Source organism: Nomascus leucogenys, chromosome X (genome assembly GCF_006542625.1).
Source record: "Nomascus leucogenys isolate Asia chromosome X, Asia_NLE_v1, whole genome shotgun sequence".
In the NCBI taxonomy this organism is placed as follows: Eukaryota; Metazoa; Chordata; class Mammalia; order Primates; family Hylobatidae; genus Nomascus; species Nomascus leucogenys.
The window spans coordinates 69,758,512-69,776,829 of record NC_044406.1 but is presented as its reverse complement, the minus strand read 5'-3'; positions in this window follow the sequence as shown (position 1 = coordinate 69,776,829).

Below are 18,318 nucleotides of genomic sequence, written 5' to 3'. Positions count from 1 at the left end.
TTTTCCTTTTCCATGTAATCTAACATATTTACAAGTTCTGGGGATTAGGACATAGACACATTTGGGGGCCCATTATTAGCTTATTATACTAATGCATTACTTTATTTACTTTATTTTCATTTTATAAATGTGTTTAATGCTTTACTGTGTGCCTGACAACATGTTAGATTCTGGAGACACAAAACTGAGTAAGATACTGTTCTTGTCCTTATTACCCTATTTCTCTGTCCCCCTAACTGGTAAAATGTAGATAAAAAATATTGACAATAATATCCAGTTCAAGGAGTTGTCCAGAAGATTAAGAAGAATACATAAAGATGTATCTGGCACTCAATAAGCATTGCTATTATTAGAGTTAGTTGACAATGGATAAGAATTGGTAAAACATTATGGAAAATAACAGTAATTATTGGTTTACTTGTTTATTGTTCTCCCTTCTTGTAATGTAAGCTCCACTAGAAGCCTTGTCTGTCTTTCTATGCTCAATCTCCAGTGCCTAAAACAGTGCCTGGTACTTAGTGGGCACTCAATAAATATTTGCTTAAGTAATGAAAATTTTTTCCAATTGTACCTAAATGATTATCTGTAAAAGGTTTTTAGAAGTACTTCAAAAACAATGGCTTAACGACCTGTATGGATCCTCTCTCCAGAGAAACAATCAAAACTGGTAAAATCATTTTAAAAACCAAACAAATAATTTAAAGTTTCTGTAAATTGTCTTAACCCTATGCAGTAAGTGGAGAAAGTTAGTTAAAAAAATCTACTAAAGCTTTGTAAGAACAATGAGAGTCTGTGACATTTAGGCCACAAAATGTTCCCTTTTACCACACAGCTCTTATCTGGAAAGTGACATCCAAGAAAATAGGATTCTCAATCCCTTCAAGTATTTGTCTAGGGTTATGTGTATTAGTCAGCGTTCTCTAAAGGGATAGAACCAATAGGGTAGATGAATATGTGAAGGGGAGTTTATTAGGAGAATTGACTCACACGATCACAAGGTGAAGACACAGGATAGCCTGTCTGCAAGCTGAGGAGCAAGGAAGCAAGTCTGAGTCCCAAAACCTCCAAAATAGGGAAACCAATAGTGCAGCCTTCACTCTGTAGCCAAAGGCCCGAGAGCCCCTGGCAAATCACAGGTGTTAAGTCCAAGAGTCCAAAGGCTGAAGAACTGAGTCTGATGTTCGAGGGAAGGAAGCATCCTGCATAGGAGAAATAAAAAGGCCAGAAGACTCAGCAAGTCTGTTCTTTCCATGCCTGCTTTTATGCTGGCAGCTGATTAGATGATGCCCCCCCCAGATTAAGGGTGGGTCTGCCTCTCACAGTCCACTGACTTAAATGTTAATCTCCTTTGGCAACACCTTCACAGACACACCCAGGAACACTCAATATTAACCATCACAAGTCCACCCCTTGTCAACTTGAAGCCATACACATCTCCTGAAATCATACATAAACTTCAAATAAAGAAAATAATTAGAACATAATTATGCCTAACAAAATACAGCTACCGTTTGTGTAAGCGGAAGCGCACTAATCCTTAACCTTAATGAGATTACATAAAGTTAACACTTAAAAGCTGATATGAATTAAATCTTATGTCACATGATAAAGGAAAAAGAAAAAAATGAAGATTTTTCTTAGTGCAAGTGTATACATGCACAAACATGTTCTTAACAAAATAAGGAGGAAATACTCATGACAATTACAGTCCTCCTTTCTGCAACTGGTCACATAGTCTTAGCTGGACTTGATGACTACCTTCTTCTACTACCCATTTTGTAATCCCTTTGCCTTCAGCAAGCACCTCAGCAGGTCGCGGTTTTTAACCTGGTGGCGTAACCAAAACTTTTATTTCTTAAGAGTCTGGGCCATTTGTAGTCCTGCCTAGATTGGGTTGTTGTAGTTTCCCATTTACCTTAATCACAGGGCATGATAATACTAAGAGACACCCTAAGTGATCTCCTCTATCCCACACATACTCTTCCTTACCTCCATTGTGGAGTAGTAGACTGATTTCATCTTGATAGTCTGGGTCAATCACTCCAGCCAACACTGTAACTCCCTTCTTAGCCTGTTGACTTAGAGGTAGGAGGAGCCCAAAGTGTCCAGGTGGCAACCTTAACTTCCAGTTTAATAGAAACGTTGTTGTGTCTCCTGTGGCAGCATTCCTCCCTCTGGAACTAAGACCTCTAGACCAGCAGAACCTAATGTCGTGGGAACAGGAACCAAAAATGGGGCTGATGGTGAGTGGTGACCCTTCCACTTCCACCCCTTGATTCCCGTACCAGTGAATCCTGGCTGTGGGAGAAATAGTGATATATTGGATGTTGACTCAGAGCATACACAGCCTTCCAGGGAACTTTGCCCCATCCCTACAAAGTACTGTCACCTAGTTAGCATTGTAATTGTGCCTTCCAAAGGCCATTCCACCATTCTGTCAAACCAGCTGCTTCAGGGTGATGGGGAACATGGTAAAACCAGTGAAATCCATGAACACAAGCCCACTGCTTCACTTCTTTAGCCATAAAGTGAGTGCCTTCGTCAGAGGCAATGCTATGTGGAATATGATGATGGTGGATAAGGCATTCCATGAGTCCACAGATGGTACTCTTGTCAGAAGCATCGCCTGCAGAATAGGGAAACCCATATCCAGAGTAAGTGTCTATTCTGGTGAGGACAAGCTGATACTCCTTCCCTGATGGAACATGTCCAATATAATCATCTTGTCACCAAGTAGCTTGCTGATCACCTGGAGGAATGGTGCCATATGGAGGGCTCAGTGTTGGTCTCTGCCGCTGGCAAATCTGGCACTCAGCAGTGGCCATATCCAGGTCACCCTTAGTGATTGGAAGTCCATGTTGCTGAGCCCATGCATAACTTCCATAACTACCACCATGGCCATTTTGTTCATGAGCCTATTGGGCAATGACAGGAGTTCTTGGGGAAAGAGGCTGTGTGGTTTCCATAGAACAAGTCATTCTATCCACTTGATTATTAAAATACTTCTCTGCTGATGTCATCCTTTGGTGAGCACTCAAATACAAATATCTTACCAGTTTTTGACCACTCAGAGACATCCATCCAAGTACCTCCTCCCCAAATTTATTTGTCACTAATTTTCCAATCATGCTGCTTCCAAGTCCCTGATCATTCAGCCAAACCATTGGCTGAAGCCCATTAATCACTATATAATCACACATCTGGCCTTTTCTCCTTCCAAGCTGTGTAACCAGGTGCACTGCTCAATGCTCTGCCCACTGGAAAGATTTCCCTTTGCCACTGTTTTTCAGGGATGTTATAGAAAGGGGCTGTAGTGCTGCAGCTGTCCACTTTTGGGTGGTGCCTGCATATCATGCAGAGCCATCTGTAAACCAGGCCCTTGTCTTCCCTTTCTTTGTCAACTTATCAGAGGGAACTCCCCATGAGGCCATGGGTGCAAACTCAGGGAGAGAAGGCAGAGTGACAGGAATGGGGACCATGGGCATTTGAACCACTTCGTCGTGCAACTTACCAAAATCTTAACTATTGTAAACAGTGCTACAACAAACATGGGAGTGCAAATATCCCTTCAATATAATCATTTTATTTGTTTGGGTATATACCCAGTAATGCAATTACTGGAGTATATGGAAGCTCGACTTTTACTTTTTTGAGGAAACTCCAAACTATTCTCCATGGTAGTTGTACCAATTTACATTCCCACCAACAGTGTTTGAGAGATTCCTTTTCTCCACATCCTTGACAGCATTTGCTATTGCCTGTCTTTTGGATATAAGTCATTTTAACTAGGTTGAGATAATATCTCATTGTAGTTTTGATTTGCATTTCTCTGATGATCAGTGATACTGAGCACCTTTTCAAATGCTTGTGCACCATTTTATTTCTTTTGAGAAATACCTATTTTAATCTTCTGCTCACTTTTCTAAAAAAATCAGACTATTAGATTTTTTTAGAGTTGTTTGAGCTCCTCATATATTCTGGTTATTAATCAATCCCTTGTGAGATGACTAGTTTGCAAACATTTTCTCCCATTATTTAGATTGTCTTTTCACTTTCTAAATTGTATCTGTTGCTGTGCAGAAGCTTTTTAAATTTTGTAATTCAATTTGTTCATTTTTGCTTTGATTGCCTGTGGTTGCGGGATATTTTTCAAACATATTTAGCCCAAACTAACATCCGAAAGAGCTTCTCCAAAGTTTTCTTGTAGTAGTTTCATAGTTTGTGGTCTTGCATTTAAGTCTTTTATTCATTTTGATTTGATTTTTGTATATGGTGAGAGACAAACATCCAACTTTATTCTTCTGCATATAAATATTCAGTTTTCCTGGCACCATTTATCGAAGAGACTATCTTTTCCCCAGTGTATGTTCTTTACACTTTTCTCAAAAATGAATTCACTGTAGGTGTGTGGATTTGTTTCATGGTTCTCTATTCTTTTCCATTGGTCTGTCTCTTTTTATGCCAGTACCATGCTTTTTAGTTACTATAGCTCAGTATAATAATTTGATAACAGGTAATGTAATTCCTTCAGCTTTATTTTCCCCCTTAGGATAGCTTTGGCTATTCTGGGTCTTTTGTAATTCCATTTAAATTTTAGAAATGTCCTTTTCTATTTCTGTGAAGAATGTGCCTGGCATTTTAATCGGGATTGCATTGCATCTATAGATTGCTTTGGATAGTATTGACATTTTAATAATATTGATTCTTCCAATCCATGAATATAGAATATTTTTCAATTTTGGGTGTCCTTTTCAATTACTTTCATCAATGTTTTATAGTTTTTATTATAAGGGTGTTTCACTTCTTTGGTTAATTCCTCAGTATTTAATTTTACGTCTGGCTATTGTAAATGGGATTACATTTTTTATTTCATTTTCTGGTTGTTCACTGTTGGCATATAAAAACGCTACTTATTTTTGTTTGCTGATTTTTATCTGCAACTTTGCAGAATTTGTTCATTGGTTCTAATGGTTTTTTGTGTGAGTGTGTGGAGTCTTTAAGTTATTTTCAAATATAAGATTATATCATCTGGAAAGAAAAATGATTTTACTTCTTTCATTTCCAGTTTGGATGTCTTTATTTCTTCATCTTTTATTATTATTATTATTATTATTATTATTATTATACTTTAGATTTTAGGGTACATGTGCACAATGTGCAGGTTTGTTACATATGTATCCATGTGCCATGTTGGTGCACTGCACCCATTAACTCGTCATTCAGAATTAGGTATATCTCCTAATGCTGTCCCTCCCCACTCCCCCAACCCCACAACAGTCTCCAGAGTGTGATGTTCCCCTTCCTGTGTCCAAGTGTTCTTATTGTTCAATTCCCACCTATGAGTGAGAACATGCAGTGTTTGGTTTTCTGTCCTTGTGATAGTTTACTGAGAATGATGGTTTCCAGTTTCATCCATATCCCTACAAAGGACGTGAACTCATCATTTTTTATGGCTGCATAGTATTCCATGGTGTATATGTGCCACATTTTCTTAATCCAGTCTATCGTTGTTGGACATTTGGGTTGGTTCCAAGTCTTTGCTATTGTGAATAGTGCCACAATAAACATACGTGTGCATGTGTCTTTATAGCAGCATGATTTATAGTCCTATGGGTATATACCCAGTAATGAGATGGCTGGGTCAAATGATATTTCTAGTTCTAGATCCCTGAGGAATCACCACACTGACTTCCACAATGGTTGAACTAGTTTACAGTCCCACCAACAGTGTAAAAGTGTTCCTATTTCTCCACATCCTCTCCAGCGCCTGTTGTTTCCTGACTTTTTAATGATGGCCATTCTAACTGGTGTGAGATGGTATCTCATTGTGGTTTTGATTTGCATTTCTCTGATGGCCAGTGATGATGAGCATTTTTTCTTGTGTTTTTTGGCTGCATAAATGTCTTGTTTTGAGAAGTGTCTGTTCATGTCTTTTGCCCACTTTTTGATAGGGTTGTCTGTGTTTTTCTTGTAAATTTGTTTGAGTTCATTGTAGATTCTGGATATTAGCCCTTTGTCAGATGAGTAGGTTGTGAAAATTTTCTCCCATTTTGTAGGTTGCCTGTTCACTCTGATGGTAGTTTCTTTTGCTGTGCAGAAGCTCTTTAGTTTAATTAGATCCCATTTGTCAATTCTGGCTTTTGTTGCCATTGCTTTTGGTGTTTTAGACATGAAGTCCTTGCCCACGCCTATGTCCTGAATGGTATTGCCTAGGTTTTCTTCTAGGGTTTTTATGGTTTTAGGTCTAGCATGTAAGTCTTTAATCCATCTCGAATTAACTTTTGTATAAGGTGTAAGGAAGGGATCCAGTTTCAGCTTTCTACATATGGCTAGCCAGTTTTCCCAGCACCATTTATTAAATAGGGAATCCTTTTCCCTTTGCTTGTTTTTGTCAGTTTTGTCAAAGATCAGATAGTTGTAGATATGTGGCATTATTTCTGAGGGCTCTGTTCTGTTCCATTGACCTGTGTCTCTGTTGTGGTACCAGTACCATGCTGTTTTGGCTATTGTAGCCTTTTAGTATAGTTTGAAGTCAGGTAGCGTGATGCCTCCAGCTTTGTTGTTTTGGCTTAGGATTGACTTGGAGATGCGGGCTCTTTTTTGGTTCCATATGAACTTTAAAGTAGTTTTTTCCAATTCTGTGAAGAAAGTCATTGGTAGCTTAATGGGGATGGCATTGAATCTATAAATTACCTTGGGCAGTATGGCCATTTTCACGATATTGATTCTTCCAACCCATGAGCATGGAATGTTCTTCCATTTGTTTGTATCCTCTTTTATTTCATTGAGCAGTGGTTTGTAGTTCTCCTTGAAGAGGTCCTTCACATCCCTTGTAAGTTGGATTCCTAGGTATTTTATTCTCTTTGAGGTAATTGTGAATGGGAGTTCACTCATGATTTGGCTCTCTGTTTGTCTGTGATTGGTGTACAAGAATGCTTGTGATTTTTGTACATTGATTTCGTATCCTGAGACTTTGCTGAAGTTGCTTATCAGCTTAAGGAGATTTTTGGCTGAGACAATGGGGTTTTCTAGATATACAATCATGTCATCTGCAAACAGGGACAATTTGACTTCCTCTTTTCCTAATTGAATACCCTTTATTTCCTTCTTCTGCCTGATTGCTCTGGCCAGAACTTACAGCACTATTTTGAATAGGAGTGGTGAGAGAGGGCATCCCTCTCTTGTGCCAGTTTTCAAAGGGAATGCTTCCAGTTTTTGCCCATTCAGTATGATATTGGCTGTGGGTTTGTCATAGATAGCTCTTATCTGATTGCTCTAACTAGGATTTCCAGTATTATGTTGAGTAACAGTAGTGAAAGTGGACATTCTTGTCGTGTTTTAGATCTTAAAGGAAAGGCTTTCTGTTTTCCCCATTGAGTATGATATTGGCTGTGGGTCTGTTGTATATGGCTTTTGTTATGTAGAGATATGCTACTTCAATACCCAGTTTTCGAGGGATTTTTTTAATGAAAGAATGTTAAATTTTACCAAATGCTATCTCAGCATTGATTAAAATGATTGTGTGGTTTTCATCCTTTATTCCACCGATATATTGTATCACATTGATTAATTTGCATATATTGAATCATCCTTGCATCCCAGGGATAAATACCACTTGGTCACGATTAATGATTTTTCTAATGTATTATTGAATTCTGTTTAATATTATTTTGTTGAGAATTTTTGCAACAGTATTCGTCACAGATATTGGCCTATAGTTTTATTTTATTGATGTGTCTTTGTCTGGTTTTCGTATGAGAGAAATATTGGATTTATAGAATGATTTTGAACTTATTTCCTCCTCTATTTTTTGGATTAGTTTCAATGGAATTTGTACTAGTTCTTCTTTAAACATTTGGTAGAATTCAGCAATGAAGAAATCAGGTCCTGGGCTTTTCTTTACTGGGAAAGATTTTATTACTGCTTTTATCTCATTACTTGTTACTGGTCTGTTCACGTTTTGAATTTCTTCCAAGTTCAATCTTGGTAAGTTGTATGTGTCTAGAAATTAGTCCATTTCTTCTAGGTTTTTCAATTTATTGGAATATACTTGCTCATAGTAGCCACTAATAATCCTTTTAATTTCTGCAGTATCAATTGTAATGTCTCATTCTTTTTCTGATTTTAATCATTTTTATCTTCTCTTTTTTCTTAATTGGTCTGGCTAAAGGTTTGTCAATATTGTATAACTTAATAAAAATACAACTTCTTATTTCATGGATCTTTTATATTGTTTTCTTTATTTTTTTTTATTTTTTGTGTTGTTATATTCTCTTCCACCAATTTTTGTTTTGGATTGCTTTTGCTTTTCTAATTCCTTAAGATGCATCATCAGAATGTTTATTTGAATTTTTTTCTTTTTTTTGATGTTGGCACTTATAGCCTTAATATTTTTTCTCAGTACTGCTTTTGCTGTATCCCATAGGTTTTGGTATGTTGTACTTTAATTGTTATTTGTTTCAAGAATTTTTTCAATTTCCTTCTTAATTTCTTTATTTACCTACCACTCATTTAGGAGCATATTGTTTAATTTCCATGTATTTCTATAGATTCCAAAATTTCTTTTGTTTTCAATTTCTAGTTTTATTCCATTGTAGTCAGAGAAGATACCTGATACTATTTCAATGTTTTTGAGTTTTAAGACTCGGGATTCAAAAAGAGAACAAGCATCAAGACCTTTAAAAATATAGTTATAGTTTGAATACCAGCTTTTAGTTAAGCTAACTTCTAACCATAGAGATTTTGAAAGAAAAAATCCTTTCCAATTTCTTATTGCAAGATTTTAGCTGGGACAAACAGCTGATGTGTCTGGCCTTTAAACTTCCTTACCAAAAGTAACCTTCCAAGTGAAACCAATAAACCTTAACCAAGGTTAGTGTTAGCAGTGGCAAATTCATATAAGTCTGTAGCAACTCGATTCTTGCCTCCTCAGAGGAAAGAATTAATCCAAGCGGTATAAGTCAGAGTCAGAAGCCAAGGAAAGTTTTAGAGCAGTAGTGAAAGTTTATTAAAAAGTATTAGAGCAGAAACTAAAAGAAGTCAAGTACACATAGAAGAGGTCCAAGCAGGTGACTTGAGAGATCCGAGTGTGCCATTTAGTCTTTGACTTGGTGTTTTTATACATTGGCATTGTTCTGAGGTTTGCATCTCTTCTGTCTTGATTTTTCCTTGAGGCGGGCTGTCCCCATGCACAGCGGCCTGCCAGCATCTGGGATCAGCCACAGGCACCATGTGTTTACTGAAATTGTACACATGCTCTTTTGAGTTTGAGGTGTTGTTTTTTTCCTTACCCGTTGAGTGGTCCTAGGAAAAGGTCATATACCAACTAAACTCTGCCATTTTGCCTCTTAGAGTGTGTGCTTCAGTCTACTCGCCCACATCTTGAGATCTTATCAGGAAGTGGCTACTCACCAGCTTCAAGTGTTTTCTATCTATTTGAAGACTGGCTTTCCCTGGCACTGGCTGCAACTAATTATTATATTAGAAAGACTGTTTAACAACCCCCTGACCATCACCTGATGGTTGCCTGACATTCCTTGGGTCAGGGGCTATCCTGCCCTCCTCATGTCTGCCTAATTATCTACTCTAACATTTCTCCCTTTAAGAGTCCAAGACCCAATTCTTTGGGAAAATAGACAAAGGTAAGTTTTCTGTAGCTACTTCCTGCTGACAGAGGGGTGGTGTTGGTTGTTCCATGGGTTTTGGCCTTTTGCTAGCTGTCAGGGCAGGGTAGCTCCATGGGTTGGTGAAAGTGGTATTCAGCCAATTCTAAGGAAGACAGGGGCAGAATTTTGCCTCTGTTATACCCCACTAATGGGCAGTCTAGAAGTCATCTGTAGAAGGATGACTTTTGAATATTGTGATGATGATATCCCCCACTGAGGATTATCTAGAGCTTGATGGTCTGAAGGTGAGAGAAGACAAATCAGGCTATTAGATTTAGAAGACATAGACCAAAGGGAGCAAAAGTAGAAGACTAACAAGTGGGCCCAGAAAGAGAAGAACTCAGGAGAACCATTTCCACATTTCTTTTCAATCTAACCAACCCTGAGAGGCTTGTTCTTATAAACTGGAGGCTCGATTCAGGAGTTGTCTGATGTTGTTTTGTACTTTTCCTAATTGATTCACCCAAAAGCAACATTTTCCATCTGAGACTAAACAAATTTCTTCCTGTTCTGCCGTTAACATATCTACCCTTCAATGATTTTTGAGGACTACAGTTGTGCTGAGGTCCCTAGAAACAGGGCTTTAGCCTTTATAACTTGGTGAAGGGACACTATAGCATTCCCTGCATATATAGTTCCATTCCTGATGAAGCTACTACCATCAGAAAACCATATTTTATTTAGATTATCTAGGGGCTGATTTTTAAAGTCTTCATGGCTGGCATAAATTTGGTTAAGTATCTCACAACATGAATGTGTTCAGTTATCCACTCCTGGTAGTGGCAGTAAGGAGGCTGAGTTAAGGGTGGAACCCCACTCCACTGTTAAATGTGGATTTTCTAACAACAAGACTTGGCACTTTAGCAGTCTGTTATCAGTGAGACATTGTGGTTTTTTTTATGTCCAATAAGGGGTCTATTTGGTGAGATGTCAGGGGTCAAACTGACTGCCTCATGCTAATTTTGAGGGCTCCTAGACTAGGAAAGCTGCTGCAGCCACTACCTTGAGGCAATGTGGCCACCCTTGTGCTACTGGGTCTAGGTTCTTTGAAAAGTAACCTACAGGATGTTTAATTGGTCCCATGGTGTAAAGTAGAACTTTTAGGGCTACATCTTTCCTTTCAGCGATGAGAAGCTAAAATGGTTACATTAGTATGGGTAGCCCAGCAGCTGGGGCTTGTGAGAAGGCAGTTTTTTGCTGCCTAAAGGCTTGCTTCTGATCATTTTCCTAGAGAAGTGGGTCCCTATTTATCCCTTCTTTTAGAGCCTGATATAAAGACTTAGCAATTCCACCATATCCCCATATTCAAAGTCTGCAATATCCTGCAATCCACAAAAAAGCCTGAAGTAGCTTTTGGGTGGTTGGGATAGGTATTCTAAGGATGGCCTGTATCCATTCTGGAGAGAGCTTATGTTATCAGGGGTCAAGACTATCTCCAGGTATTGGACCTCTTGTCTTAGTAGTTGTGCCTTGGCCTTGGATAACTTGTACTCTCTGTCTGTGAGGAAACTTAGTGTCTGGACTACAGTTTGGATTCCAACTCTCTTGTTGGGGAGCAGATTAACAGGTCATCCATGTACTGTAGGAGACATCCTCCCTTCTCAAGAGTTGGTGACTGTCTAGCCAAGCCTTACCCAAACAAATGGGGACTTTTACTGGAATCGTGTGGAAGCACTGTTCAGGTGAGCTGTTGAATCCTTCCTTTTTAATTCTTCCACTCAAATGGAAATAGAAGTTGGGAGGATGGGTCTAGGGGGATACAAAAGAAAGCATCTTTGATGTCTAAAACTGAAAACCACTGAGCATGTAGAGATACTTCTCCTAGAATTACATTTGAGTTAGAGACCATTTGGTATATTGGAACTACTGCCTCATTTATAATTTGCAGGTCCTGGACTAGCCTGTATTTTCCATTGCTTTCTTTAACAGGTAAAATGGGGGTGTTTTAGGGGGAGATACAGGATATTAATAACCCATGCTTTAGAACTTTTTAAATCAAGGGCCAAAGTCCCTTTTTGACCTCTGGCCAAAAAGGAAACTTCCTTCTACAAGAATAACCAGAAGGATACTTGAGCTAAATTAATATAGGCATTGCCACTATGACTTTTTGTGGTATTCCTGAGGTCCAGACCTCTGGTTTAATGAAAAGGTATGTGGGAAGTTTATCCTGGTGTGTAGTTTCCTTGAGGCATATGATCATATTTGGAAAAGGAGGTATTGGCCCTGGAAGAAAGGTTAACTGAACCCCTAGTTTAAACAAAATGTCTCTACCAAAAAGGGGCATATGATATTCTAACATCACTAAAAATGAGTGAGAAAAGACAATTTCCTCCTGTAGGCAGCACAGAGGGGGAGTAAACCTTCGGGTTATAAGCACCCCATTTATTTCCATCACCTAGAAGGATTTGGAGGGTAATTGCCCCAGCAAACAGGTAAGCACTGAACAGGCCACTTTATGTCCAAAGGAAAATTTATAGTCCTACCTGCCACGTCCAAAGCAGCCCTTGACTCCATCCCTTCAATAGTGATACTTGATCTGGGAGCCGGCCAGACCACAGGGCCCCTTCAGCTCAAGGCCATCAGGGATTGGGATTTTGTCCAAGGGGCCTTTCTGCCCTCAAGGAAGTCCTGTTTCCATTGGCCAGGCTTGTGGCAGAGAGGGCAAGCCATACCTGTCCCATTGGGGCAGTTTGCCTTCCAGTGGCCTGGTTTCCCACATCAATAACGGTTACCTGAGAGGGTATTCTGAGGGCAATCTGGAGGGTGCTAGTGAACTTGTAGAGCAGCTAATAGTTGGAGCTGCACCTTTTCCTTCCACCTCTCCTTTTACTGAGCCCTTTCTCTTCTTTCTGGTCCCAGTTATAAAAGACTGAGGAAGCTATTTTGAGGATGTCAGGGTGTTGGGGGGCAGTGCTCATTTTTGGAGTTTCCTCCAATTATCTGGAGTTGCCTGAGTTAGGAAGTGGTTCTTTAGAACCAATTGCCTTTCTGGTGTTTCTGAGTCTGGGTTGTTATGTTTCACTAGGGCCTCTTGTAGCCTCTCTTGGAAAGTGGTGGGGTTTTTAAGAAGGGCCTTGATCTATAAAGGCTAATTTATTATAGTTCTTTGGGGTTCTATAGGGCTTTGTTCTGCTAAGCTTTCATTCCTTCTACCATAGAGAGAAACATGTGGTTCCTTGCCCATATACCCCCTTGGGTATTGTAATCCCAGTTGGGATCAACCTGCAGAACTGCAGTGGCTCCTACAGGTAGCCACAAGGATCAGTCAGGATCAGTCATATGCATTACATTTTCAAATTGTTGGACTGCCTCTGTAATAGAGTCACATTCTCCCTTAGACAGGGTTTTCCCTAGTATTACTGAGAGATCCCTCAAAGTGAATTCAAATGTTAGGCCCAGTTTATAAAACCCTTCAGTGTATTTGTCAGGGTCCTCCATAAACTTCCCTAGTTTCACTTTAATTTGGCTCAGGTCTTGCATAGTAAATGGAATATGGACTACAGTGGATCCACTAAGGCCACTAACCTCTCAAAAGGGGCACAGCTTAAGGGAGTGGTGTTCAGAGGACGGCCCTGGGTAGGGAGGGGAAGGCTCCAGGACTGACAGACTTAGATATAATGGGGTTGAAGGGGCAGTGAAGTTTAATCTAAACTCCGCCCTTGATTCCTTCAGGGCTTGAGCCCTGGGTAAACCCAATAAGGAGGTCTTCCGAACCAAATATAGGGGGCTGCCTATTACAGCTATCATCACTGGATCCATTTTACAAGCATGACATAGGTCAGGATTGTTTCTTAGGTCCATGAGGGCCTGTACATAGGGTATTTACAGCCATTTTCCCTGCTGGCAGCAAAATAAATGTAGTTAATAGATCATATTAAAATTATGCTTCCATTTTGCAGCCAAGATTTCTGGTCCCAGATATTGGATTCAACCCAAGCTGTGTTACAGAAATATATTAGCCTTTTCTCTTTTACGGTTTGAGGGTCAAACTTTTCCCAGTTTTTGGGGATGTATCCAAAGGCCATGTCTTATGGTATGGAGACATGATTAACCATCTGCAAAGAGGACAGAGAAGGAAAAGGAGAAAAAAAGAAGACATCCCCTCTCATTTCCCTATTATTATTTCCTGAAGAGGGCATCTACTATTAGTCCTTAGAGTTCCAAAATAAACTGGTCATACTGGGTACCCTTAACCTCATCCCGATTACCCATTAGAGAACAGAAGGGATACTGGAGTAAGTAGGGACCCCCTATTTCTTCTTGGGGTTCCAGAATAAACTGTCCTTACTGGGTACCCCAACCTTGCTTTCATCTCTTTTCTAACGGCAATCTGTTCTGTGCCTGTAGCCTGGGACCAGCTTTAATCTGTGTCCTATTGGTACTTTTGTCTCTTGCAACTGAGGCCTTGGGCCCACCTATATCTTTGTTTCCATGACCTTATAGCGGCTCTCACTCAGAGCATTCTAGCAACAAAATTATTATCTCTTCTCTTATAATCCCATTTCCCATATTCTTTAAGTAGATGAGAAGCCTGTTTTTCAGCTACCTGCCACACGGTGCTGGACTTTTCTCTCTTCGAATATGACCTTGAAGGTCTTAATGCATATTGAGAAGGATGTGTAAGTGACTTGAGAAATGAAAAAAAAATTATATTTGGGGTTCCTCATCCTCCCTGCATAACATGCAGAAAAAAAAGTGCTTAATCAGATGAGATAATTCCTTTACTACAGGAAGAAGTGTGAGGAAGTGAGATAGATACTCATGGAAAGTGTTCAAATGCTTGCAAAAACAGCAGCCCTTGAGTTCGAGAAGGCAATGTTTATTTGCCCTCTTAACATGAAGGATGAACTTCCAGTAGGCTTTGGGCTTGGGCTTACAAATGGCAAAGGAACAATTTTTCCTGCTCCAAAAGAGGTGCTAACTCAAAAAAAAGAAAAAAAAGAAAAAAAAAACAGCAAGCCTCTCTTGTGAGCCTCCAGGAAGGCTATTAGTGTTTCAGGTCTACTTGATGTGGATTCCAAGGTCCTTCTCACCCCCATGAGCCACCCATTAGGGTGAGCTGAGAGATCAGCCAAGGGATGTAGAGCCACTGCGGTCAAGAGGAATAATTCTAAGGTTTGGTTAGTAAGCAGGAAAGTGGAAGAGAAGGAAAACAGATACAGGGTTGAATGACTCCAGCCAAAGAAGGCAAGGCATAGAGGTATCTTACCACTAGGGAACTTATCCGAGTCACAGCACAAAATTATGTTAGCAGTGGTGAATCTGTATGGGTCTGCAGCAACTTGATTCTTGCCTCCTCAGAGAAAAGAATTCATATGAGAGACATAAGGCAGAATGAGAGACTGAGGCAAATTTTAGCGCTAGAGTGAAAGTTCATTTAAACTATTAGAGCAGGAATAATAGGAAGTAAAGTACACTTGGAAGAGGGCCAAAAGGGTTACTTGAGAGATCCAAGTGCACTGTTTAGTACTTTACTTGGGGGTTTATACATTGGCATGGTTTGGGGTTGGCATGGCCCCTCCCTTGATTTATTCTCGGGACAAGCTGTTCCCATGTGCATTGGCCTGCCAGCACTCGGAAGGAGCCACATGCACAGTGTGTTTACTGAAGTTGTGTGCATGCTCATTTGAAGTGTTTTTTCTCTTACCAGTTGAGTGGTCCTAGGGGAAGGTCATATACCAGTTAAACTCTGTCATTTTTCCCCTTTGTGTGCATGCTTAAGCCCATTTGCCCAACTCCTGATATCTCATCAGGAAGCTGCTAATCACAAGCCTTAGGTGATTTCTAACTATTGGGAGACTGCCTTCCCTGGTGCTGATTGCAACCAATTATTATTTTAAGAAAAAAGGTTAACAACTGCGTGACCATCTCCTGATGGTTGCCTGACATTCCTGGGGGAGGGCCCTCTCCTACCCCGCTCATATCTGCCTATCTATTTTAGCATTAGGACTTAACCAGGGATGCATGAGGCATCTCCAAATAGGTGCAGAACAGCCCTCACAAGATCCAGAATCACCCACAAAGACAGCTCAAATTTTAAAAAGTAGCTAAAAGTCAGGTACAACTCACATTTCTATCTGGCCTCATTCCCTAGAATCGTAGCTTCTCAGCTAGGCATTTACACACAAAGACCAAAAACTCCATTTGCTCCTAGAGGTAAAAAACAATTCAAAATTTGTCCATGGAACGTAAAAGGATCAATAAATGGCAAAAGTCACATAAATATTAAACCAAAAGGACTGATTTCCTAATCAGGGATTTTACCTACAAGACTACAAACTGAAATTTCCTCTGATGTTAATTTCATGTGAAATTGAGGGTGGGCAGTTTTTATTTATTTATTAATTTATTAATTTTTTGAGAAAGAGTCTTGCTCTTTCGCCCAGGCCAGAGTGCAGTGGCGCAATCTCGGCTCACTGCAAGCTCCGCCTCCCGGGTTCACGCCATTCTCCTTCCTCAGCCTCCCGAGTAGCTGGGACTACAAGCGCCCGCCACCGCGCCCGGCTAATTTTTTGTATTTTTAGTAGAGACGGGGTTTCACCATGTTAGCCAGGACAGTCTCGATCTCCTGACCTCGTGATCCTCCCGCCTCGGCCTCCCAAAGTGCTGGGATTACAAGCGTGAGCCACCGCGCCCGGCCAGCAGTTTTTATTTACAAGGGTTTTTACCTTGTTTTAGGTCAGATTTTGTACTTTAATTTAGTCAAGAAAGTTTTGAAGGCTAGCCATAACACTATTATATGTCCTTTTAAAATTTTAACATATTCATCAACTGTTTTATTTTTTTAATCTCTATTTTTTTTATTTTCAATGGTGTACTTAGATCCAATAGCCATTCAATTCAAAAACCTCTTTATGTAAAGCCCAGGTGGTAATTTTCCAGATTTCTACCATATATTCCTGGAGAGGATTTAAGTGAGACAATCCTCATGATCCTCCAAAATTTACTCTCAGAAATAAGATAGCAAAAGATGAAAAAAGCCCCATAGGGATGGGACATTTTAAGACCACTCCCTAAAGAGCTTAACACCTTTGGAATGAATAGTGGGCAGCTTAAAATATTATGTGTCTCGTCATTTAGCATTAGGTATATCTCCTAATGCTATCCCTCCCCCTTCCCCCCACCCCACAACAGTCCCCAGAGTGTGATGTTCCCCTTCCTGTGTCCATGTGTTCTCATTGTTCAATTCCCACCTCTGAGTGAGAACATGCGATGTTTGGTTTTTTGTCCTTGCGATAGTTTGCTGAGAATGATGGTTTCCAGTTTCATCCATCCAGCACACCAACATGGCACATGTATACATATGTAACAAATCTGCACATTGTGCACATGTACCCTAAAACTTAAAGTATAATAATAATAATTTAAAAAATAATAAAAAAATTATGTGTCTCAGACTCCCAATATTTTTAGACTGGCTACCTAATGTGACCTCAAAAATCATATCCTCCAGTGGTGGAGGCTAAGAGAATATCCCCACTTAGTCACAAGTCAAACACTCAAGGACATAAAACAAGATAAGAGGGAAACGTCATCTGGTTTTTATTTCAGAGACCCACAGCAAAATTGTTTTAACAGATAGCAGTTGCATCAAAACGCCAAAATTGACATGTCTTCAGGGCCAGTTTGAACAGCAGGCTTAAAAGTGTTCTAGGCCCATTTTCTACTTTATGGTACCACTCTTTATGACAAAATGATGCAGAAAGACAAAGGAAAATCACAACCCAAAAGAAAACTCCTTCTGAGAGGAAAGGGGTGAAATGATATCAATATTTATAGCACGAAGTAGCAAAAATACACCAGAGTCACTAAAACCCAGGATTAGTCATACAAATCCTTTCTTCTCATTAATCATCATAGAGAAAACAAACAGTGATTTTTATCATCTGTTCAACTAGAGTGTAAAGCGAGAGAGGCTGGGAGCCCAACAAGTAAGAAGGTCTTACTCTTTTGCAAGGTGGTCAGATTCCTGAATTCTCTTTCCTTGCGTTACCCTGCTTGCTGCACGATACTATGATGGCCATAGGCTATTGGCCCCCTAAAGATTCACTGCATAATCACTGACATGAGGCGGATTGATTAATAGGAGAAAAAGCATTTAAATATATTAAATGTGTATACATGAGAGTCTTCAGAATGAAGACCCTTAACTAACGCTTCCTAGATCTGGACTAAGGAAGGTATGGCAGAGCGACTTTAAAATATGTCAAAAAATATATATTTTGGGGTAAACATTGACTTCTGTTAACTAGCCATTGTTTCTGTAATTGAAACTTGACTTTCTTCAGCTGTGGGAGTTTAGGTTGACATTAAAGGCGGCCAAGAGTTGGTTAAATCTTACAGAAGATAGACTGAAACCTAAAACAGAAAAAGTGACTACACAACTTACATATTGTTTAGATCACTGAGCATAAGGAGAGGTTATAGCTACTGGCAATAAACTTAGACCTTCAGCTGCCAAATCTCAAGATGAAACCCTAAACCAGCTCTTTACCTGGAGATGGGGCCCAAACTGAAGACTGCTCTCAATCATTGAATATAGAGAAAACATGCTTTCTTTATCAAAAGTGAGCAAACTCCTTTTTTAGAGGAGTTTCCTGGCAAAATAAACCTTGTATCTCAAACTTAAAATTTTGGGAGACCAGAGAACCTC